The sequence below is a fragment of the Saccoglossus kowalevskii genome, chromosome 22 (genome assembly GCF_978046115.1).
Source record: "Saccoglossus kowalevskii chromosome 22, keSacKowa6.1, whole genome shotgun sequence".
Classification (NCBI taxonomy): domain Eukaryota; kingdom Metazoa; phylum Hemichordata; class Enteropneusta; family Harrimaniidae; genus Saccoglossus; species Saccoglossus kowalevskii.
Genome location: NC_140662.1, coordinates 9,384,517 through 9,407,227, shown reverse-complemented (window position 1 = coordinate 9,407,227; position 22,711 = coordinate 9,384,517). Strand labels below are relative to the sequence as shown.

The 22,711-nt window shown below is 38.2% G+C and overlaps 17 non-coding genes across 17 annotated transcripts; all 17 read right to left on the bottom strand.

Moving 5' to 3' along the window:
* Positions 1-713: 713 nt before the first annotated feature.
* Positions 714-785, bottom strand: TRNAP-AGG (transfer RNA proline (anticodon AGG)). The gene has a single exon. It is a non-coding gene; the product is annotated as a tRNA-Pro (tRNA).
* Positions 786-1,380: 595 nt separating this feature from the next.
* Positions 1,381-1,452, bottom strand: TRNAP-UGG (transfer RNA proline (anticodon UGG)). The gene has a single exon. It is a non-coding gene; the product is annotated as a tRNA-Pro (tRNA).
* Positions 1,453-2,047: 595 nt separating this feature from the next.
* TRNAP-AGG (transfer RNA proline (anticodon AGG)) lies at positions 2,048-2,119 on the bottom strand. Its single transcript has one exon. It is a non-coding gene; the product is annotated as a tRNA-Pro (tRNA).
* Positions 2,120-2,714: 595 nt separating this feature from the next.
* Positions 2,715-2,786, bottom strand: TRNAP-AGG (transfer RNA proline (anticodon AGG)). The gene has a single exon. It is a non-coding gene; the product is annotated as a tRNA-Pro (tRNA).
* Positions 2,787-2,921: 135 nt separating this feature from the next.
* Positions 2,922-2,993, bottom strand: TRNAP-UGG (transfer RNA proline (anticodon UGG)). The gene has a single exon. It is a non-coding gene; the product is annotated as a tRNA-Pro (tRNA).
* A 388-nt stretch (positions 2,994-3,381) lies between these two features.
* TRNAP-AGG (transfer RNA proline (anticodon AGG)) lies at positions 3,382-3,453 on the bottom strand. Its single transcript has one exon. It is a non-coding gene; the product is annotated as a tRNA-Pro (tRNA).
* A 596-nt stretch (positions 3,454-4,049) lies between these two features.
* On the bottom strand, positions 4,050-4,121 carry TRNAP-UGG (transfer RNA proline (anticodon UGG)). The gene has a single exon. It is a non-coding gene; the product is annotated as a tRNA-Pro (tRNA).
* A 595-nt stretch (positions 4,122-4,716) lies between these two features.
* Positions 4,717-4,788, bottom strand: TRNAP-AGG (transfer RNA proline (anticodon AGG)). Its single transcript has one exon. It is a non-coding gene; the product is annotated as a tRNA-Pro (tRNA).
* Positions 4,789-6,051: 1,263 nt separating this feature from the next.
* Positions 6,052-6,123, bottom strand: TRNAP-AGG (transfer RNA proline (anticodon AGG)). Its single transcript has one exon. It is a non-coding gene; the product is annotated as a tRNA-Pro (tRNA).
* Positions 6,124-10,727: 4,604 nt separating this feature from the next.
* On the bottom strand, positions 10,728-10,799 carry TRNAP-AGG (transfer RNA proline (anticodon AGG)). Its single transcript has one exon. It is a non-coding gene; the product is annotated as a tRNA-Pro (tRNA).
* Positions 10,800-11,380: 581 nt separating this feature from the next.
* Positions 11,381-11,452, bottom strand: TRNAP-AGG (transfer RNA proline (anticodon AGG)). Its single transcript has one exon. It is a non-coding gene; the product is annotated as a tRNA-Pro (tRNA).
* Positions 11,453-14,048: 2,596 nt separating this feature from the next.
* On the bottom strand, positions 14,049-14,120 carry TRNAP-AGG (transfer RNA proline (anticodon AGG)). The gene has a single exon. It is a non-coding gene; the product is annotated as a tRNA-Pro (tRNA).
* Positions 14,121-14,715: 595 nt separating this feature from the next.
* On the bottom strand, positions 14,716-14,787 carry TRNAP-AGG (transfer RNA proline (anticodon AGG)). The gene has a single exon. It is a non-coding gene; the product is annotated as a tRNA-Pro (tRNA).
* Positions 14,788-14,922: 135 nt separating this feature from the next.
* TRNAP-UGG (transfer RNA proline (anticodon UGG)) lies at positions 14,923-14,994 on the bottom strand. Its single transcript has one exon. It is a non-coding gene; the product is annotated as a tRNA-Pro (tRNA).
* A 388-nt stretch (positions 14,995-15,382) lies between these two features.
* TRNAH-AUG (transfer RNA histidin (anticodon AUG)) lies at positions 15,383-15,454 on the bottom strand. Its single transcript has one exon. It is a non-coding gene; the product is annotated as a tRNA-His (tRNA).
* Positions 15,455-20,055: 4,601 nt separating this feature from the next.
* On the bottom strand, positions 20,056-20,127 carry TRNAP-AGG (transfer RNA proline (anticodon AGG)). Its single transcript has one exon. It is a non-coding gene; the product is annotated as a tRNA-Pro (tRNA).
* A 595-nt stretch (positions 20,128-20,722) lies between these two features.
* On the bottom strand, positions 20,723-20,794 carry TRNAP-AGG (transfer RNA proline (anticodon AGG)). Its single transcript has one exon. It is a non-coding gene; the product is annotated as a tRNA-Pro (tRNA).
* Positions 20,795-22,711: the final 1,917 nt, after the last annotated feature.

Sequence of the window (22,711 nt, the reverse complement as noted above, 5' to 3'; positions counted from 1 at the left end):
TTGAATTGAAATGCAGGCATCATAAAGCAGTATGTTAAAAAATATGGGCTCGTCCGGGAGTTGAACCCGGTACCTCTCGCACCCTAAGCGAGAATCATGCCCATAGACCAACGAGCCAGACATACGCTCCACAAACGTATGGATTGTCGGAAAATAATTTATAAATATCTCTTTTCTAAAAGTGTGCAAAGGTTGCCTTATTGATGCAAGTCGAATCTTCAGCAGCCATTTTTCTAAGTTTGGTAAAATTATGGGCTCGTCCGGGATTTGAACCCACGACCTCTCGCACCCAAAGCGAGAATCATACCCTTATACCAACGAGCCGATTCTGACTAATGAGTTAGGAGAGAAATAAAAAAAATCAGTTTTATTCAGTTTTGCGACTCAATTGACAAGTTTTAAAATAGTATTTAGCAAATCTTTATACAATTCCATTTCAGGGTAATGATTCAGTAAACGAAATTAAAAACTCATCTTTAAACTTTCGAGAAAACTAACAGCCAAAGCGAGTGACCATATTTGTGATTTACTGCCTTGCACTGCAGGGAATTCCCAATTTCATTGCCATTATTGTATACTTGTTGGCACATTCCGATGTGGTCGCAAAATCCCCGGTCAGTATAATTGTGAGAATTTCTATTATTGTTTTTTCTGTCGAATTTCATAACTTGAATTGAAATGCAGGCATCATAATGCAATATGTTAAAAATTATGGGCTCGTCCGGGAGTTGAACCCGGGACCTCTCGCACCCTAAGCGAGAATCATGCCCCTAGACCAACAAGCCAGACATACATTCAACAAACGTATGGATTGTCGGAAAATAATTTATAAATATCTCTTTTCTAAAAGAGTTCAAAGGTTGCCTTATTGATGCAAGTCGAATCTTCAGCAGCCATTTTTCTAAATTTGGTAAAATTAGGGACTCGTCCGGGATTTGAACCCGAGACCTCTAGCACCCAAAGCGAGAATCATACCCCTAGACCAACGAGCCGATTCTGACTAATGAGTTAAGAGAGAAATTTTAAAAAATCAGTTTTATTAGTTTTGCGACTCAATTGACAAGTTTTAAAATAGTATTTAGCAAATCATTATACAATTCCATTTCAGGGTAATGATTCAGTAAACGAAATCAAAAACTCATCTTTAAACTTTCGAGTAAACTAACAACCAAAGCGAGTGACCATATTTGTGATTTACTGCCTTGCACTGCAGGGAATTCTCCATTTCATTGCCATGATTGTCTACTTGTTGGCACATTCCGATGTGGTCGCAAAATCCCCGGTCAGTATAATTGTGAGAATTTCTATTTTTGTTTTTCTGTCGAATTTCATAACTTGAATTGAAATGCAGGCATCATAATGCAGTATGTTAAAAAATATGGGCTCGTCCGGGAGTTGAACCCGGGACCTCTCGCACCCAAAGCGAGAATCATGCCCCTAGACCAACGAGCCAGACATACGCTCCACAAGCTTATGGATTGTCGGAAAATAATTTATAAATATCTCTTTTCTAAAAGTGTGCAAAGGTTGCCTTATTGATGCAAGTCGAATCTTCAGCAGCCATTTTTCTAAGTTTGGTAAAATTATGGGCTCGTCCGGGATTTGAACCCGCGACCTCTCGCACCCAAAGCGAGAATCATACCCTTATACCAACGAGCCGATTCTGACTAATGAGTTAGGAGAGAAATTTTAAAAAATCAGTTTTATTAGTTTTGCGACTCAATTGACAAGTTTTAAAATAGTATTTAGCAAATCATTATACAATTCCATTTCAGGGTAATGATTCAGTAAACGAAATCAAAAACTCATCTTTAAACTTTCGAGTAAACTAACAACCAAAGCGAGTGACCATATTTGTGATTTACTGCCTTGCACTGCAGGGAATTCTCCATTTCATTGCCATGATTGTCTACTTGTTGGCACATTCCGATGTGGTCGCAAAATCCCCGGTCAGTATAATTGTGAGAATTTCTATTTTTGTTTTTCTGTCGAATTTCATAACTTGAATTGAAATGCAGGCATCATAATGCAGTATGTTAAAAAATATGGGCTCGTCCGGGAGTTGAACCCGGGACCTCTCGCACCCTAAGCGAGAATCATGCCCCTAGACCAACGAGCCAGACATACGCTCCACAAACGTATGGATTGTCGGAAAATAATTTATAAATATCTCTTTTCTAAAAGTGTGCAAAGGTTGCCTTAATGATGCAAGTCGAATCTTCAGCAGCCATTTTTCTATGTTTGGTAAAATTATGGGCTCGTCCGGGATTTGAACCCGCGACCTCTCGCACCCAAAGCGAGAATCATACCCTTATACCAACGAGCCGATTCTGACTAATGAGTTAGGAGAGAAATTTTAAAAAATCAGTTTTATTAGTTTTGCGACTCAATTGACAAGTTTTAAAATAGTATTTAGCAAATCATTATACAATTCCATTTCAGGGTAATGATTCAGTAAACGAAATCAAAAACTCATCTTTAAACTTTCGAGTAAACTAACAACCAAAGCGAGTGACCATATTTGTGATTTACTGCCTTGCACTGCAGGGAATTCCCCATTTCATTGCCATTATTGTCTACTTGTTGGCACATTCCGATATGGTCGCAAAATCCCCGGTCAGTATAATTGTGAGAATTTCTATTATTGTTTTTCTGTCGAATTTCATAACTTGAATTGAAATGCAGGCATCATAATGCAATATGTTAAAAATTATGGGCTCGTCCGGGAGTTGAACCCGGGACCTCTCGCACCCTAAGCGAGAATCATGCCCCTAGACCAACAAGCCAGACATACATTCAACAAACGTATGGATTGTCGGAAAATAATTTATAAATATCTCTTTTCTAAAAGTGTTCAAATGTTGCCTTATTGATGCAAGTCGAATCTTCAGCAGCCATTTTTCTAAATTTGGTAAAATTAGGGGCTCGTCCGGGGTTTGAACCCGAGACCTCTCGCACCCAAAGCGAGAATCATACCCCTAGACCAACGAGCCGATTCTGACTAATGAGTTAGGAGAGAAATTTTAAAAAATCAGTTTTATTAGTTTTGCGACTCAATTGACAAGTTTTAAAATAGTATTTAGCAAATCATTATACAATTCCATTTCAGGGTAATGATTCAGTAAACGAAATCAAAAACTCATCTTTAAACTTTCGAGTAAACTAACAACCAAAGCGAGTGACCATATTTGTGATTTACTGCCTTGCACTGCAGGGAATTCTCCATTTCATTGCCATGATTGTCTACTTGTTGGCACATTCCGATGTGGTCGCAAAATCCCCGGTCAGTATAATTGTGAGAATTTCTATTTTGGTTTTTCTGTCGAATTTCATAACTTGAATTGAAATGCAGGCATCATAAAGCAGTATGTTAAAAAATATGGGCTCGTCCGGGAGTTGAACCCGGTACCTCTCGCACCCTAAGCGAGAATCATGCCCCTAGACCAACGAGCCAGACATACGCTCCACAAACGTATGGATTGTCGGAAAATAATTTATAAATATCTCTTTTCTAAAAGTGTGCAAAGGTTGCCTTATTGATGCAAGTCGAATCTTCAGCAGCCATTTTTCTAAGTTTGGTAAAATTATGGGCTCGTCCGGGATTTGAACCCGCGACCTCTCGCACCCAAAGCGAGAATCATACCCTTATACCAACGAGCCGATTCTGACTAATGAGTTAGGAGAGAAATAAAAAAAATCAGTTTTATTCAGTTTTGCGACTCAATTGACAAGTTTTAAAATAGTATTTAGCAAATCTTTATACAATTCCATTTCAGGGTAATGATTCAGTAAACGAAATTAAAAACTCATCTTTAAACTTTCGAGAAAACTAACAGCCAAAGCGAGTGACCATATTTGTGATTTACTGCCTTGCACTGCAGGGAATTCCCAATTTCATTGCCATTATTGTATACTTGTTGGCACATTCCGATGTGGTCGCAAAATCCCCGGTCAGTATAATTGTGAGAATTTCTATTATTGTTTTTTCTGTCGAATTTCATAACTTGAATTGAAATGCAGGCATCATAATGCAGTATGTTAAAAAATATGGGCTCGTCCGGGAGTTGAACCCGGGACCTCTCGCACCCAAAGCGAGAATCATGCCCCTAGACCAACGAGCCAGACATACGCTCCACAAGCGTATGGATTGTCGGAAAATAATTTATAAATATCTCTTTTCTAAAAGTGTGCAAAGGTTGCCTTATTGATGCAAGTCGAATCTTCAGCAGCCATTTTTCTAAGTTTGGTAAAATTATGGGCTCGTCCGGGATTTGAACCCGCGACCTCTCGCACCCAAAGCGAGAATCATACCCTTATACCAACGAGCCGATTCTGACTAATGAGTTAGGAGAGAAATTTTAAAAAATCAGTTTTATTAGTTTTGCGACTCAATTGACAAGTTTTAAAATAGTATTTAGCAAATCATTATACAATTCCATTTCAGGGTAATGATTCAGTAAACGAAATCAAAAACTCATCTTTAAACTTTCGAGTAAACTAACAACCAAAGCGAGTGACCATATTTGTGATTTACTGCCTTGCACTGCAGGGAATTCTCCATTTCATTGCCATGATTGTCTACTTGTTGGCACATTCCGATGTGGTCGCAAAATCCCCGGTCAGTATAATTGTGAGAATTTCTATTTTTGTTTTTCTGTCGAATTTCATAACTTGAATTGAAATGCAGGCATCATAATGCAGTATGTTAAAAAATATGGGCTCGTCCGGGAGTTGAACCCGGGACCTCTCGCACCCTAAGCGAGAATCATGCCCCTAGACCAACGAGCCAGACATACGCTCCACAAACGTATGGATTGTCGGAAAATAATTTATAAATATCTCTTTTCTAAAAGTGTGCAAAGGTTGCCTTATTGATGCAAGTCGAATCTTCAGCAGCCATTTTTCTAAGTTTGGTAAAATTATGGGCTCGTCCGGGATTTGAACCCGCGAACTCTCACACCCAAAGCGAGAATCATACCCTTATACCAACGAGCCGATTCTGACTAATGAGTTAGGAGAGAAATAACAAAAAATCAGTTCTATTCAGTTTTGCGACTCAATTGACAAGTTTTAAAATAGTATTTAGCAAATCTTTATACAATTCCATTTCAGGGTAATGATTCAGTAAACAAAATTAAAAACTCATCTTTAAACTTTCGAGAAAACTAACAGCCACAGCGAGTGACCATATTTGTGATTTACTGCCTTGCACTGCAGGGAATTCCCCATTTCATTGCCATTATTGTCTACTTGTTGGCACATTCCGATGTGGTCGCAAAATGCCCGGTCAGTATAATTGTGAGAATTTCTATTTTTGTTTTTCTGTCGAATTTCATAACTTGAATTGAAATGCAGGCATCATAATACAGTATGTTAAAAAATATGGGCTCGTCCGGGAGTTGAACCCGGGACCTCTCGCACCCTAAGCGAGAATCATGCCCGTAGACCAACGAGCCAGACACACGCTCCACAAACGTATGGATTGTCGGAAAATAATTTATAAATATCTCTTTTCTAAAAGTGTGCAAAGGTTGCCTTATTGATGCAAGTCGAATCTTCAGCAGCCATTTTTCTAAGTTTGGTAAAATTATGGGCTCGTCCGGGATTTGAACCCGCGACCTCTCGCACCCAAAGCGAGAATCATACCCTTATACCAACGAGCCGATTCTGACTAATGAGTTAGGAGAAAAATTTTAAAAAATCAGTTTTATTAGTTTTGCGACTCAATTGACAAGTTTTAAAATAGTATTTAGCAAATCATTATACAATTCCATTTCAGGGTAATGATTCAGTAAACGAAATCAAAAACTCATCTTTAAACTTTCGAGTAAACTAACAACCAAAGCGAGTGACCATATTTGTGATTTACTGCCTTGCACTGCAGGGAATTCTCCATTTCATTGCCATGATTGTCTACTTGTTGGCACATTCCGATGTGGTCGCAAAATCCCCGGTCAGTATAATTGTGAGAATTTCTATTTTTGTTTTTCTGTCGAATTTCATAACTTGAATTGAAATGCAGGCATCATAATGCAGTATGTTAAAAAATATGGGCTCGTCCGGGAGTTGAACCCGGGACCTCTCGCACCCTAAGCGAGAATCATGCCCCTAGACCAACGAGCCAGACATACGCTCCACAAACGAATGGATTGTCGGAAAATAATTTATAAATATCTCTTTTCTAAAAGTGTGCAAAGGTTGCCTTATTGATGCAAGTCGAATCTTCAGCAGCCATTTTTCTAAGTTTGGTAAAATTATGGGCTCGTCCGGGATTTGAACCCGCGACCTCTCGCACCCAAAGCGAGAATCATACCCTTATACCAACGAGCCGATTCTGACTAATGAGTTGGGAGAGAAATTTTAAAAAATCAGTTTTATTAGTTTTGCGACTCAATTGACAAGTTTTAAAATAGTATTTAGCAAATCATTATACAATTCCATTTCAGGGTAATGATTCAGTAAACGAAATCAAAAACTCATCTTTAAACTTTCGAGTAAACTAACAACCAAAGCGAGTGACCATATTTGTGATTTACTGCCTTGCACTGCAGGGAATTCTCCATTTCATTGCCATGATTGTCTACTTGTTGGCACATTCCGATGTGGTCGCAAAATCCACGGTCAGTATAATTGTGAGAATTTCTATTTTTGTTTTTCTGTCGAATTTCATAACTTGAATTGAAATGCAGGCATCATAATGCAATATGTTAAAAACTATGGGCTCGTCCGAGTGTTGAACCCAAGACCACTCGCACTTTAAGCGAGAATCATGCACCTAGACCAACGCGCCAGACATACATTCAACAAGCGTATGGATTGTCGGAAAATAATTTATAAATATCTCTTTTCTAAAAGAGTTCAAAGGTTGCCTTATTGATGCAAGTCGAATCTTCAGCAGCCATTTTTCTAAGTTTGGTAAAATTAGGGGCTCGTCCGGGATTTGAAACCGAGACCTCTAGCACCCAAAGCGAGAATCATACCCTTATACCAACGAGCCGATTCTGACTAATGAGTTAGGAGAGAAATAAAAAAAAAATCAGTTTTATTCAGTTTTGCGACTCAATTGACAAGTTTTAAAATAGTATTTAGCAAATCTTTATACAATTCCATTTCAGGGTAATGATTCAGTAAACAAAATTAAAAACTCATCTTTAAACTTTCGAGAAAACTAACAGCCACAGCGAGTGACCATATTTGTGATTTACTGCCTTGCACTGCAGGGAATTCCCCATTTCATTGCCATTATTGTCTACTTGTTGGCACATTCCGATGTGGTCGCAAAATCCCCGGTCAGTATAATTGTGAGAATTTCTATTATTGTTTTTCTGTCGAATTTCATAACTTGAATTGAAATGAAGGCATCATAATGCAATATGTTAAAAATTATGGGCTCGTCAGGGAGTTGAACCCGGGACCTCTCGCACCATAAGCGAGAATCATGCCCCTAGACCAACAAGCCAGACATACATTCAACAAGCGTATGGATTGTCGGAAAATAATTTATAAATATCTCTTTTCTAAAAGAGTTCAAAGGTTGCCTTATTGATGCAAGTCGAATCTTCAGCAGCCATTTTTCTAAGTTTGGTAAAATTAGGGGCTCGTCCGGGATTTGAAACCGAGACCTCTAGCACCCAAAGCGAGAATCATACCCTTATACCAACGAGCCGATTCTGACTAATGAGTTAGGAGAGAAATTTTAAAAAATCAGTTTTATTAGTTTTGCGACTCAATTGACAAGTTTTAAAATAGTATTTAGCAAATCATTATACAATTCCATTTCAGGGTAATGATTCAGTAAACGAAATCAAAAACTCATCTTTAAACTTTCGAGTAAACTAACAACCAAAGCGAGTGACCATATTTGTGATTTACTGCCTTGCACTGCAGGGAATTCTCCATTTCATTGCCATGATTGTCTACTTGTTGGCACATTCCGATGTGGTCGCAAAATCCCCGGTCAGTATAATTGTGAGAATTTCTATTTTTGTTTTTCTGTCGAATTTCATAACTTGAATTGAAATGCAGGCATCATAATGCAGTATGTTAAAAAATATGGGCTCGTCCGGGAGTTGAACCCGGGACCTCTCGCACCCTAAGCGAGAATCATGCCCCTAGACCTACAAGCCAGACATACATTCAACAAGCGTATGGATTGTCGGAAAATAATTTATAAATATCTCTTTTCTAAAAGAGTTCAAAGGTTGCCTTATTGATGCAAGTCGAATCTTCAGCAGCCATTTTTCTAAATTTGGTAAAATTATGGGCTCGTCCGGGATTTGAACCCGCGACCTCTCGCACCCAAAGCGAGAATCATACCCTTATACCAACGAGCCGATTCTGACTAATGAGTTAGGAGAGAAATAAAAAAAAAATCAGTTTTATTCAGTTTTGCGACTCAATTGACAAGTTTTAAAATAGTATTTAGCAAATCTTTATACAATTCCATTTCAGGGTAATGATTCAGTAAACAAAATTAAAAACTCATCTTTAAACTTTCGAGTAAACTAACAACCAAAGCGAGTGACCATATTTGTGATTTACTGCCTTGCACTGCAGGGAATTCTCCATTTCATTGCCATGATTGTCTACTTGTTGGCACATTCCGATGTGGTCGCAAAATCCCCGGTCAGTATAATTGTGAGAATTTCTATTTTTGTTTTTCTGTCGAATTTTATAACTTGAATTGAAATGCAGGCATCATAATGCAGTATGTTAAAAAACATGGGCTCGTCCGGGAGTTGAACCCGGGACCTCTCGCACCCTAAGCGAGAATCATGCCCCTAGACCTACAAGCCAGACATACATTCAACAAGCGTATGGATTGTCGGAAAATAATTTATAAATATCTCTTTTCTAAAAGAGTTCAAAGGTTGCCTTATTGATGCAAGTCGAATCTTCAGCAGCCATTTTTCTAAATTTGGTAAAATTAGGGGCTCGTCCGGGATTTGAAACCGAGACCTCTCGCACCCAAAGCGAGAATCATACCCTTATACCAACGAGCCGATTCTGACTAATGAGTTAGGAGAGAAATAAAAAAAAAATCAGTTTTATTCAGTTTTGCGACTCAATTGACAAGTTTTAAAATAGTATTTAGCAAATCTTTATACAATTCCATTTCAGGGTAATGATTCAGTAAACAAAATTAAAAACTCATCTTTAAACTTTCGAGAAAACTAACAGCCACAGCGAGTGACCATATTTGTGATTTACTGCCTTGCACTGCAGGGAATTCCCCATTTCATTGCCATTATTGTCTACTTGTTGGCACATTCCGATGTGGTCGCAAAATCTCCGGTCAGTATAATTGTGAGAATTTCTATTTTTGTTTTTCTGTCGAATTTTATAACTTGAATTGAAATGCAGGCATCATAATGCAGTATGTTAAAAAACATGGGCTCGTCCGGGAGTTGAACCCGGGACCTCTCGCACCCTAAGCGAGAATCATGCCCCTAGACCTACAAGCCAGACATACATTCAACAAGCGTATGGATTGTCGGAAAATAATTTATAAATATCTCTTTTCTAAAAGAGTTCAAAGGTTGCCTTATTGATGCAAGTCGAATCTTCAGCAGCCATTTTTCTAAATTTGGTAAAATTAGGGGCTCGTCCGGGATTTGAAACCGAGACCTCTCGCACCCAAAGCGAGAATCATACCCTTATACCAACGAGCCGATTCTGACTAATGAGTTAGGAGAGAAATAAAAAAAAAATCAGTTTTATTCAGTTTTGCGACTCAATTGACAAGTTTTAAAATAGTATTTAGCAAATCTTTATACAATTCCATTTCAGGGTAATGATTCAGTAAACAAAATTAAAAACTCATCTTTAAACTTTCGAGAAAACTAACAGCCACAGCGAGTGACCATATTTGTGATTTACTGCCTTGCACTGCAGGGAATTCCCCATTTCATTGCCATTATTGTCTACTTGTTGGCACATTCCGATGTGGTCGTAAAATCTCCGGTCAGTATAATTGTGAGAATTTCTATTATTATTTTCTGTCGAATTTCATAACTTGAATTGAAATGAAGGCATCATAATGCAATATGTTAAAAATTATGGGCTCGTCAGGGAGTTGAACCCGGGACCTCTCGCACCATAAGCAAGAATCATGCCCCTAGACCAACAAGACAGACATACATTCAACAAGCGTATGGATTGTCGGAAAATAATTTATAAATATCTCTTTTCTAAAAGAGTTCAAAGGTTGCCTTATTGATGCAAGTCGAATCTTCAGCAGCCATTTTTCTAAGTTTGGTAAAATTAGGGGCTCGTCCGGGATTTGAAACCGAGACCTCTAGCACCCAAAGCGAGAATCATACCCTTATACCAACGAGCCGATTCTGACTAATGAGTTAGGAGAGAAATTTTAAAAAATCAGTTTTATTAGTTTTGCGACTCAATTGACAAGTTTTAAAATAGTATTTAGCAAATCATTATACAATTCCATTTCAGGGTAATGATTCAGTAAACGAAATCAAAAACTCATCTTTAAACTTTCGAGTAAACTAACAACCAAAGCGAGTGACCATATTTGTGATTTACTGCCTTGCACTGCAGGGAATTCTCCATTTCATTGCCATGATTGTCTACTTGTTGGCACATTCCGATGTGGTCGCAAAATCCCCGGTCAGTATAATTGTGAGAATTTCTATTTTTGTTTTTCTGTCGAATTTCATAACTTGAATTGAAATGCAGGCATCATAATGCAGTATGTTAAAAAATATGGGCTCGTCCGGGAGTTGAACCCGGGACCTCTCGCACCCTAAGCGAGAATCATGCCCCTAGACCAACGAGCCAGACATACGCTCCACAAACGTATGGATTGTCGGAAAATAATTTATAAATATCTCTTTTCTAAAAGTGTGCAAAGGTTGCCTTATTGATGCAAGTCGAATCTTCAGCAGCCATTTTTCTAAGTTTGGTAAAATTATGGGCTCGTCCGGGATTTGAACCCGCGACCTCTCGCACCCAAAGCGAGAATCATACCCTTATACCAACGAGCCGATTCTGACTAATGAGTTAGGTGAGAAATTTTAAAAAATCAGTTTTATTAGTTTTGCGACTCAATTGACAAGTTTTAAAATAGTATTTAGCAAATCATTATACAATTCCATTTCAGGGTAATGATTCAGTAAACGAAATCAAAAACTCATCTTTAAACTTTCGAGTAAACTAACAACCAAAGCGAGTGACCATATTTGTGATTTACTGCCTTGCACTGCAGGGAATTCTCCATTTCATTGCCATGATTGTCTACTTGTTGGCACATTCCGATGTGGTCGCAAAATCCCCGGTCAGTATAATTGTGAGAATTTCTATTTTTGTTTTTCTGTCGAATTTCATAACTTGAATTGAAATGCAGTATGTTAAAAAATATGGGCTCGTCCGGGAGTTGAACCCGGGACCTCTCGCACCCTAAGCGAGAATCATGCCCCTAGACCAACGAGCCAGACATACGCTCCACAAACGTATGGATTGTCGGAAAATAATTTATAAATATCTCTTTTCTAAAAGTGTGCAAAGGTTGCCTTATTGATGCAAGTCGAATCTTCAGCAGCCATTTTTCTAAGTTTGGTAAAATTATGGGCTCGTCCGGGATTTGAACCCGCGACCTCTCGCACCCAAAGCGAGAATCATACCCTTATACCAGCGAGCCGATTCTGACTAATGAGTTAGGAGAGAAATAAAAAAAATCAGTTTTATTCAGTTTTGCGACTCAATTGACAAGTTTTAAAATAGTATTTAGCAAATCTTTATACAATTCCATTTCAGGGTAATGATTCAGTAAACAAAATTAAAAACTCATCTTTAAACTTTCGAGAAAACTAACAGCCACAGCGAGTGACCATATTTGTGATTTACTGCCTTGCACTGCAGGGAATTCCCCATTTCATTGCCATTATTGTCTACTTGTTGGCACATTCCGATGTGGTCGCAAAATCCCCGGTCAATATAATTGTGAGAATTTCTATTATTGTTTTTCTGTCGAATTTCATAACTTGAATTGAAATGAAGGCATCATAATGCAATATGTTAAAAATTATGGGCTCGTCAGGGAGTTGAACCCGGGACCTCTCGCACCATAAGCGAGAATCATGCCCCTAGACCAACAAGCCAGACATACATTCAACAAGCGTATGGATTGTCGGAAAATAATTTATAAATATCTCTTTTCTAAAAGAGTTCAAAGGTTGCCTTATTGATGCAAGTCGAATCTTCAGCAGCCATTTTTCTAAGTTTGGTAAAATTAGGGGCTCGTCCGGGATTTGAAACCGAGACCTCTAGCACCCAAAGCGAGAATCATACCCTTATACCAACGAGCCGATTCTGACTAATGAGTTAGGAGAGAAATTTTAAAAAATCAGTTTTATTAGTTTTGCGACTCAATTGACAAGTTTTAAAATAGTATTTAGCAAATCATTATACAATTCCATTTCAGGGTAATGATTCAGTAAACGAAATCAAAAACTCATCTTTAAACTTTCGAGTAAACTAACAACCAAAGCGAGTGACCATATTTGTGATTTACTGCCTTGCACTGCAGGGAATTCTCCATTTCATTGCCATGATTGTCTACTTGTTGGCACATTCCGATGTGGTCGCAAAATCCCCGGTCAGTATAATTGTGAGAATTTCTATTTTTGTTTTTCTGTCGAATTTCATAACTTGAATTGAAATGCAGGCATCATAATGCAGTATGTTAAAAAATATGGGCTCGACCGGGAGTTGAACCCGGGACCTCTCGCACCCTAAGCGAGAATCATGCCCCTAGACCAACGAGCCAGACATACGCTCCACAAACGTATGGATTGTCGGAAAATAATTTATAAATATCTCTTTTCTAAAAGTGTGCAAAGGTTGCCTTATTGATGCAAGTCGAATCTTCAGCAGCCATTTTTCTAAGTTTGGTAAAATTATGGGCTCGTCCGGGATTTGAACCCGCGACCTCTCGCACCCAAAGCGAGAATCATACCCTTATACCAACGAGCCGATTCTGACTAATGAGTTAGGAGAGAAATTTTAAAAAATCAGTTTTATTAGTTTTGCGACTCAATTGACAAGTTTTAAAATAGTATTTAGCAAATCATTATACAATTCCATTTCAGGGTAATGATTCAGTAAACGAAATCAAAAACTCATCTTTAAACTTTCGAGTAAACTAACAACCAAAGCGAGTGACCATATTTGTGATTTACTGCCTTGCACTGCAGGGAATTCTCCATTTCATTGCCATGATTGTCTACTTGTTGGCACATTCCGATGTGGTCGCAAAATCCCCGGTCAGTATAATTGTGAGAATTTCTATTTTTGTTTTTCTGTCGAATTTCATAACTTGAATTGAAATGCAGGCATCATAATGCAGTATGTTAAAAAATATGGGCTCGTCCGGGAGTTGAACCCGGGACCTCTCGCACCCTAAGCGAGAATCATGCCCCTAGACCTACAAGCCAGACATACATTCAACAAGCGTATGGAAAGTCGGAAAATAATTTATAAATATCTCTTTTCTAAAAGAGTTCAAAGGTTGCCTTATTGATGCAAGTCGAATCTTCAGCAGCCATTTTTCTAAATTTGGTAAAATTAGGGGCTCGTCCGGGATTTGAAACCGAGACCTCTCGCACCCAAAGCGAGAATCATACCCCTAGACCAACGAGCCGATTCTGACTAATGAGTTAGGAGAGAAATTTTAAAAAATCAGTTTTATTAGTTTTGCGACTCAATTGACAAGTTTTAAAATAGTATTTAGCAAATCATTATACAATTCCATTTCAGGGTAATGATTCAGTAAACGAAATCAAAAACTCATCTTTAAACTTTCGAGTAAACTAACAACCAAAGCGAGTGACCATATTTGTGATTTACTGCCTTGCACTGCAGGGAATTCTCCATTTCATTGCCATGATTGTCTACTTGTTGGCACATTCCGATGTGGTCGCAAAATCCCCGGTCAGTACAATTGTGAGAATTTCTATTTTTGTTTTTCTGTCGAATTTCATAACTTGAATTGAAATGCAGGCATCATAATGCAGTATGTTAAAAAATATGGGCTCGTCCGGGAGTTGAACCCGGGACCTCTCGCACCCTAAGCGAGAATCATGCCCCTTGACCAACGAGCCAGACATACGCTCCACAAACGTATGGATTGTCGGAAAATAATTTATAAATATCTCTTTTCTAAAAGTGTGCAAAGGTTGCCTTATTGATGCAAGTCGAATCTTCAGCAGCCATTTTTCTATGTTTGGTAAAATTATGGGCTCGTCCGGGATTTGAACCCGCGACCTCTCGCACCCAAAGCGAGAATCATACCCTTATACCAACGAGCCGATTCTGACTAATGAGTTAGGAGAGAAATTTTAAAAAATCAGTTTTATTAGTTTTGCGACTCAATTGACAAGTTTTAAAATAGTATTTAGCAAATCATTATACAATTCCATTTCAGGGTAATGATTCAGTAAACGAAATCAAAAACTCATCTTTAAACTTTCGAGTAAACTAACAACCAAAGCGAGTGACCATATTTGTGATTTACTGCCTTGCACTGCAGGGAATTCCCCATTTCATTGCCATTATTGTCTACTTGTTGGCACATTCCGATATGGTCGCAAAATCCCCGGTCAGTATAATTGTGAGAATTTCTATTTTTGTTTTTCTGTCGAATTTCATAACTTGAATTGAAATGCAGGCATCATAATGCAATATGTTAAAAATTATGGGCTCGTCCGGGAGTTGAACCCGGGACCTCTCGCACCCTAAGCGAGAATCATGCCCCTAGACCAACAAGCCAGACATACATTCAACAAACGTATGGATTGTCGGAAAATAATTTATAAATATCTCTTTTCTAAAAGTGTTCAAATGTTGCCTTATTGATGCAAGTCGAATCTTCAGCAGCCATTTTTCTAAATTTGGTAAAATTAGGGGCTCGTCCGGGGTTTGAACCCGAGACCTCTCGCACCCAAAGCAAGAATCATACCCCTAGACCAACGAGCCGATTCTGACTAATGAGTTAGGAGAGAAATTTTAAAAAATCAGTTTTATTAGTTTTGCGACTCAATTGACAAGTTTTAAAATAGTATTTAGCAAATCATTATACAATTCCATTTCAGGGTAATGATTCAGTAAACGAAATCAAAAACTCATCTTTAAACTTTCGAGTAAACTAACAACCAAAGCGAGTGACCATATTTGTGATTTACTGCCTTGCACTGCAGGGAATTCTCCATTTCATTGCCATGATTGTCTACTTGTTGGCACATTCCGATGTGGTCGCAAAATCCCCGGTCAGTATAATTGTGAGAATTTCTATTTTTGTTTTTCTGTCGAATTTCATAACTTGAATTGAAATGCAGGCATCATAATGCAGTATGTTAAAAAATATGGGCTCGTCCGGGAGTTGAACCCGGGACCTCTCGCACCATAAGCGAGAATCATGCCCCTAGACCAACGAGCCAGACATACGCTCCACAAACGTATGGATTGTCGGAAAATAATTTATAAATATCTCTTTTCTAAAAGTGTGCAAAGGTTGCCTTATTGATGCAAGTCGAATCTTCAGCAGCCATTTTTCTAAGTTTGGTAAAATTATGGGCTCGTCCGGGATTTGAACCCGCGACCTCTCGCACCCAAAGCGAGAATCATACCCTTATACCAACGAGCCGATTCTGACTAATGAGTTAGGAGAGAAATTTTAAAAAATCAGTTTTATTAGTTTTGCGACTCAATTGACAAGTTTTAAAATAGTATTTAGCAAATCATTATACAATTCCATTTCAGGGTAATGATTCAGTAAACGAAATCAAAAACTCATCTTTAAACTTTCGAGTAAACTAACAACCAAAGCGAGTGACCATATTTGTGATTTACTGCCTTGCACTGCAGGGAATTCTCCATTTCATTGCCATGATTGTCTACTTGTTGGCACATTCCGATGTGGTCGCAAAATCCACGGTCAGTATAATTGTGAGAATTTCTATTTTTGTTTTTCTGTCGAATTTCATAACTTGAATTGAAATGCAGGCATCATAATGCAATATGTTAAAAACTATGGGCTCGTCCGAGTGTTGAACCCGGGACCACTCGCACTTTAAGCGAGAATCATGCACCTAGACCAACGCGCCAGACATACATTCAACAAGCGTATGGATTGTCGGAAAATAATTTATAAATATCTCTTTTCTAAAAGAGTTCAAAGGTTGCCTTATTGATGCAAGTCGAATCTTCAGCAGCCATTTTTCTAAGTTTGGTAAAATTAGGGGCTCGTCCGGGATTTGAAACCGAGACCTCTAGCACCCAAAGCGAGAATCATACCCTTATACCAACGAGCCGATTCTGACTAATGAGTTAGGAGAGAAATTTTAAAAAATCAGTTTTATTAGTTTTGCGACTCAATTGACAAGTTTTAAAATAGTATTTAGCAAATCATTATACAATTCCATTTCAGGGTAATGATTCAGTAAACGAAATCAAAAACTCATCTTTAAACTTTCGAGTAAACTAACAACCAAAGCGAGTGACCATATTTGTGATTTACTGCCTTGCACTGCAGGGAATTCTCCATTTCATTGCCATGATTGTCTACTTGTTGGCACATTCCGATGTGGTCGCAAAATCCCCGGTCAGTATAATTGTGAGAATTTCTATTTTTGTTTTTCTGTCGAATTTCATAACTTGAATTGAAATGCAGGCATCATAATGCAGTATGTTAAAAAATATGGGCTCGTCCGGGAGTTGAACCCGGGACCTCTCGCACCCTAAGCGAGAATCATGCCCCTAGACCTACAAGCCAGACATACATTCAACAAGCGTATGGATTGTCGGAAAATAATTTATAAATATCTCTTTTCTAAAAGAGTTCAAAGGTTGCCTTATTGATGCAAGTCGAATCTTCAGCAGCCATTTTTCTAAATTTGGTAAAATTATGGGCTCGTCCGGGATTTGAACCCGCGACCTCTCGCACCCAAAGCGAGAATCATACCCTTATACCAACGAGCCGATTCTGACTAATGAGTTAGGAGAGAAATAAAAAAAAATCAGTTTTATTCAGTTTTGCGACTCAATTGACAAGTTTTAAAATAGTATTTAGCAAATCTTTATACAATTCCATTTCAGGGTAATGATTCAGTAAACAAAATTAAAAACTCATCTTTAAACTTTCGAGAAAACTAACAGCCACAGCGAGTGACCATATTTGTGATTTACTGCCTTGCACTGCAGGGAATTCCCCATTTCATTGCCATTATTGTCTACTTGTTGGCACATTCCGATGTGGTCGCAAAATCCCCGGTCAGTATAATTGTGAAAATTTCTATTTTTGTTTTTCTATCGAATTTCATAACTTGAATTGAAATGCAGGCATCATAATGCAGTATGTTAAAAAATATGGGCTCGTCCGGGAGTTGAACCCGGGACCTCTCGCACCCTAAGCGAGAATCATGCCCCTAGACCTACAAGCCAGACATACATTCAACAAGCGTATGGATTGTCGGAAAATAATTTATAAATATCTCTTTTCTAAAAGAGTTCAAAGGTTGCCTTATTGATGCAAGTCGAATCTTCAGCAGCCATTTTTCTAAATTTGGTAAAATTATGGGCTCGTCCGGGATTTGAACCCGCGACCTCTCGCACCCAAAGCGAGAATCATACCCTTATACCAACGAGCCGATTCTGACTAATGAGTTAGGAGAGAAATAAAAAAAAAATCAGTTTTATTCAGTTTTGCGACTCAATTGACAAGTTTTAAAATAGTATTTAGCAAATCTTTATACAATTCCATTTCAGGGTAATGATTCAGTAAACAAAATTAAAAACTCATCTTTAAACTTTCGAGAAAACTAACAGCCACAGCGAGTGACCATATTTGTGATTTACTGCCTTGCACTGCAGGGAATTCCCCATTTCATTGCCATTATTGTCTACTTGTTGGCACATTCCGATGTGGTCGCAAAATCCCCGGTCAGTATAATTGTGAGAATTTCTATTATTGTTTTTCTGTCGAATTTCATAACTTGAATTGAAATGAAGGCATCATAATGCAATATGTTAAAAATTATGGGCTCGTCAGGGAGTTGAACCCGGGACCTCTCGCACCATAAGCGAGAATCATGCCCCTAGACCAACAAGCCAGACATACATTCAACAAGCGTATGGATTGTCGGAAAATAATTTATAAATATCTCTTTTCTAAAAGAGTTCAAAGGTTGCCTTATTGATGCAAGTCGAATCTTCAGCAGCCATTTTTCTAAGTTTGGTAAAATTAGGGGCTCGTCCGGGATTTGAAACCGAGACCTCTAGCACCCAAAGCGAGAATCATACCCTTATACCAACGAGCCGATTCTGACTAATGAGTTAGGAGAGAAATTTTAAAAAATCAGTTTTATTAGTTTTGCGACTCAATTGACAAGTTTTAAAATAGTATTTAGCAAATCATTATACAATTCCATTTCAGGGTAATGATTCAGTAAACGAAATCAAAAACTCATCTTTAAACTTTCGAGTAAACTAACAACCAAAGCGAGTGACCATATTTGTGATTTACTGCCTTGCACTGCAGGGAATTCTCCATTTCATTGCCATGATTGTCTACTTGTTGGCACATTCCGATGTGGTCGCAAAATCCCCGGTCAGTATAATTGTGAGAATTTCTATTTTTGTTTTTCTGTCGAATTTCATAACTTGAATTGAAATGCAGGCATCATAATGCAGTATGTTAAAAAACATGGGCTCGTCCGGGAGTTGAACCCGGGACCTCTCGCACCCTAAGCGAGAATCATGCCCCTAGACCTACAAGCCAGACATACATTCAACAAGCGTATGGATTGTCGGAAAATAATTTATAAATATCTCTTTTCTAAAAGAGTTCAAAGGTTGCCTTATTGATGCAAGTCGAATCCTCAGCAGCCATTTTTCTAAATTTGGTAAAATTAGGGGCTCGTCCGGGATTTGAAACCGAGACCTCTCGCACCCAAAGCGAGAATCATACCCTTATACCAACGAGCCGATTCTGACTAATGAGTTAGGAGAGAAATAAAAAAAAAATCAGTTTTATTCAGTTTTGCGACTCAATTGACAAGTTTTAAAATAGTATTTAGCAAATCTTTATACAATTCCATTTCAGGGTAATGATTCAGTAAACAAAATTAAAAACTCATCTTTAAACTTTCGAGAAAACTAACAGCCACAGCGAGTGACCATATTTGTGATTTACTGCCTTGCACTGCAGGGAATTCCCCATTTCATTGCCATTATTGTCTACTTGTTGGCACATTCCGATGTGGTCGCAAAATCTCCGGTCAGTATAATTGTGAGAATTTCTATTATTATTTTCTGTCGAATTTCATAACTTGAATTGAAATGAAGGCATCATAATGCAATATGTTAAAAATTATGGGCTCGTCAGGGAGTTGAACCCGGGACCTCTCGCACCATAAGCAAGAATCATGCCCCTAGACCAACAAGACAGACATACATTCAACAAGCGTATGGATTGTCGGAAAATAATTTATAAATATCTCTTTTCTAAAAGAGTTCAAAGGTTGCCTTATTGATGCAAGTCGAATCTTCAGCAGCCATTTTTCTAAGTTTGGTAAAATTAGGGGCTCGTCCGGGATTTGAAACCGAGACCTCTAGCACCCAAAGCGAGAATCATACCCTTATACCAACGAGCCGATTCTGACTAATGAGTTAGGAGAGAAATTTTAAAAAATCAGTTTTATTAGTTTTGCGACTCAATTGACAAGTTTTAAAATAGTATTTAGCAAATCATTATACAATTCCATTTCAGGGTAATGATTCAGTAAACGAAATCAAAAACTCATCTTTAAACTTTCGAGTAAACTAACAACCAAAGCGAGTGACCATATTTGTGATTTACTGCCTTGCACTGCAGGGAATTCTCCATTTCATTGCCATGATTGTCTACTTGTTGGCACATTCCGATGTGGTCGCAAAATCCCCGGTCAGTATAATTGTGAGAATTTCTATTTTTGTTTTTCTGTCGAATTTCATAACTTGAATTGAAATGCAGGCATCATAATGCAGTATGTTAAAAAATATGGGCTCGTCCGGGAGTTGAACCCGGGACCTCTCGCACCCTAAGCGAGAATCATGCCCCTAGACCAACGAGCCAGACATACGCTCCACAAACGTATGGATTGTCGGAAAATAATTTATAAATATCTCTTTTCTAAAAGTGTGCAAAGGTTGCCTTATTGATGCAAGTCGAATCTTCAGCAGCCATTTTTCTAAGTTTGGTAAAATTATGGGCTCGTCCGGGATTTGAACCCGCGACCTCTCGCACCCAAAGCGAGAATCATACCCTTATACCAACGAGCCGATTCTGACTAATGAGTTAGGTGAGAAATTTTAAAAAATCAGTTTTATTAGTTTTGCGACTCAATTGACAAGTTTTAAAATAGTATTTAGCAAATCATTATACAATTCCATTTCAGGGTAATGATTCAGTAAACGAAATCAAAAACTCATCTTTAAACTTTCGAGTAAACTAACAACCAAAGCGAGTGACCATATTTGTGATTTACTGCCTTGCACTGCAGGGAATTCTCCATTTCATTGCCATGATTGTCTACTTGTTGGCACATTCCGATGTGGTCGCAAACTCCCCGGTCAGTATAATTGTGAGAATTTCTATTTTTGTTTTTCTGTCGAATTTCATAACTTGAATTGAAATGCAGGCATCATAATGCAGTATGTTAAAAAATGTGGGCTCGTCCGGGAGTTGAACCCGGGACCTCTCGCACCCTAAGCGAGAATCATGCCCCTAGACCAACGAGCCAGACATACGCTCCACAAACGTATGGATTGTCGGAAAATAATTTATAAATATCTCTTTTCTAAAAGTGTGCAAAGGTTGCCTTATTGATGCAAGTCGAATCTTCAGCAGCCATTTTTCTAAGTTTGGTAAAATTATGGGCTCGTCCGGGATTTGAACCCGCGACCTCTCGCACCCAAAGCGAGAATCATACCCTTATACCAACGAGCCGATTCTGACTAATGAGTTAGGAGAGAAATTTTAAAAAATCAGTTTTATTCAGTTTTGCGACTCAATTGACAAGTTTTAAAATAGTATTTAGCAAATCTTTATACAATTCCATTTCAGGGTAATGATTCAGTAAACAAAATTAAAAACTCATCTTTAAACTTTCGAGAAAACTAACAGCCACAGCGAGTGACCATATTTGTGATTTACTGCCTTGCACTGCAGGGAATTCCCCATTTCATTGCCATTATTGTCTACTTGTTGGCACATTCCGATGTGGTCGCAAAATCCCCGGTCAGTATAATTGTGAGAATTTCTATTATTGTTTTTCTGTCGAATTTCATAACTTGAATTGAAATGAAGGCATCATAATGCAATATGTTAAAAATTATGGGCTCGTCAGGGAGTTGAACCCGGGACCTCTCGCACCATAAGCGAGAATCATGCCCCTAGACCAACAAGCCAGACATACATTCAACAAGCGTATGGATTGTCGGAAAATAATTTATAAATATCTCTTTTCTAAAAGAGTTCAAAGGTTGCCTTATTGATGCAAGTCGAATCTTCAGCAGCCATTTTTCTAAGTTTGGTAAAATTAGGGGCTCGTCCGGGATTTGAAACCGAGACCTCTAGCACCCAAAGCGAGAATCATACCCTTATACCAACGAGCCGATTCTGACTAATGAGTTAGGAGAGAAATTTTAAAAAATCAGTTTTATTAGTTTTGCGACTCAATTGACAAGTTTTAAAATAGTATTTAGCAAATCATTATACAATTCCATTTCAGGGTAATGATTCAGTAAACGAAATCAAAAACTCATCTTTAAACTTTCGAGTAAACTAACAACCAAAGCGAGTGACCATATTTGTGATTTACTGCCTTGCACTGCAGGGAATTCTCCATTTCATTGCCATGATTGTCTACTTGTTGGCACATTCCGATGTGGTCGCAAAATCCCCGGTCAGTATAATTGTGAGAATTTCTATTTTTGTTTTTCTGTCGAATTTCATAACTTGAATTGAAATGCAGGCATCATAATGCAGTATGTTAAAAAATGTGGGCTCGACCGGGAGTTGAACCCGGGACCTCTCGCACCCTAAGCGAGAATCATGCCCCTAGACCAACGAGCCAGACATACATTCAACAAGCGTATGGATTGTCGGAAAATAATTTATAAATATCTCTTTTCTAAAAGAGTTCAAAGGTTGCCTTATTGATGCAAGTCGAATCTTCAGCAGCCATTTTTCTAAATTTGGTAAAATTAGGGGCTCGTCCGGGATTTGAAACCGAGACCTCTCGCACCCAAAGCGAGAATCATACCCCTAGACCAACGAGCCGATTCTGACTAATGAGTTAGGAGAGAAATTTTAAAAAATCAGTTTTATTAGTTTTGCGACTCAATTGACAAGTTTTAAAATAGTATTTAGCAAATCATTATACAATTCCATTTCAGGGTAATGATTCAGTAAACGAAATCAAAAACTCATCTTTAAACTTTCGAGTAAACTAACAACCAAAGCGAGTGACCATATTTGTGATTTACTGCCTTGCACTGCAGGGAATTCTCCATTTCATTGCCATGATTGTCTACTTGTTGGCACATTCCGATGTGGTCGCAAAATCCCCGGTCAGTACAATTGTGAGAATTTCTATTTTTGTTTTTCTGTCGAATTTCATAACTTGAATTGAAATGCAGGCATCATAATGCAGTA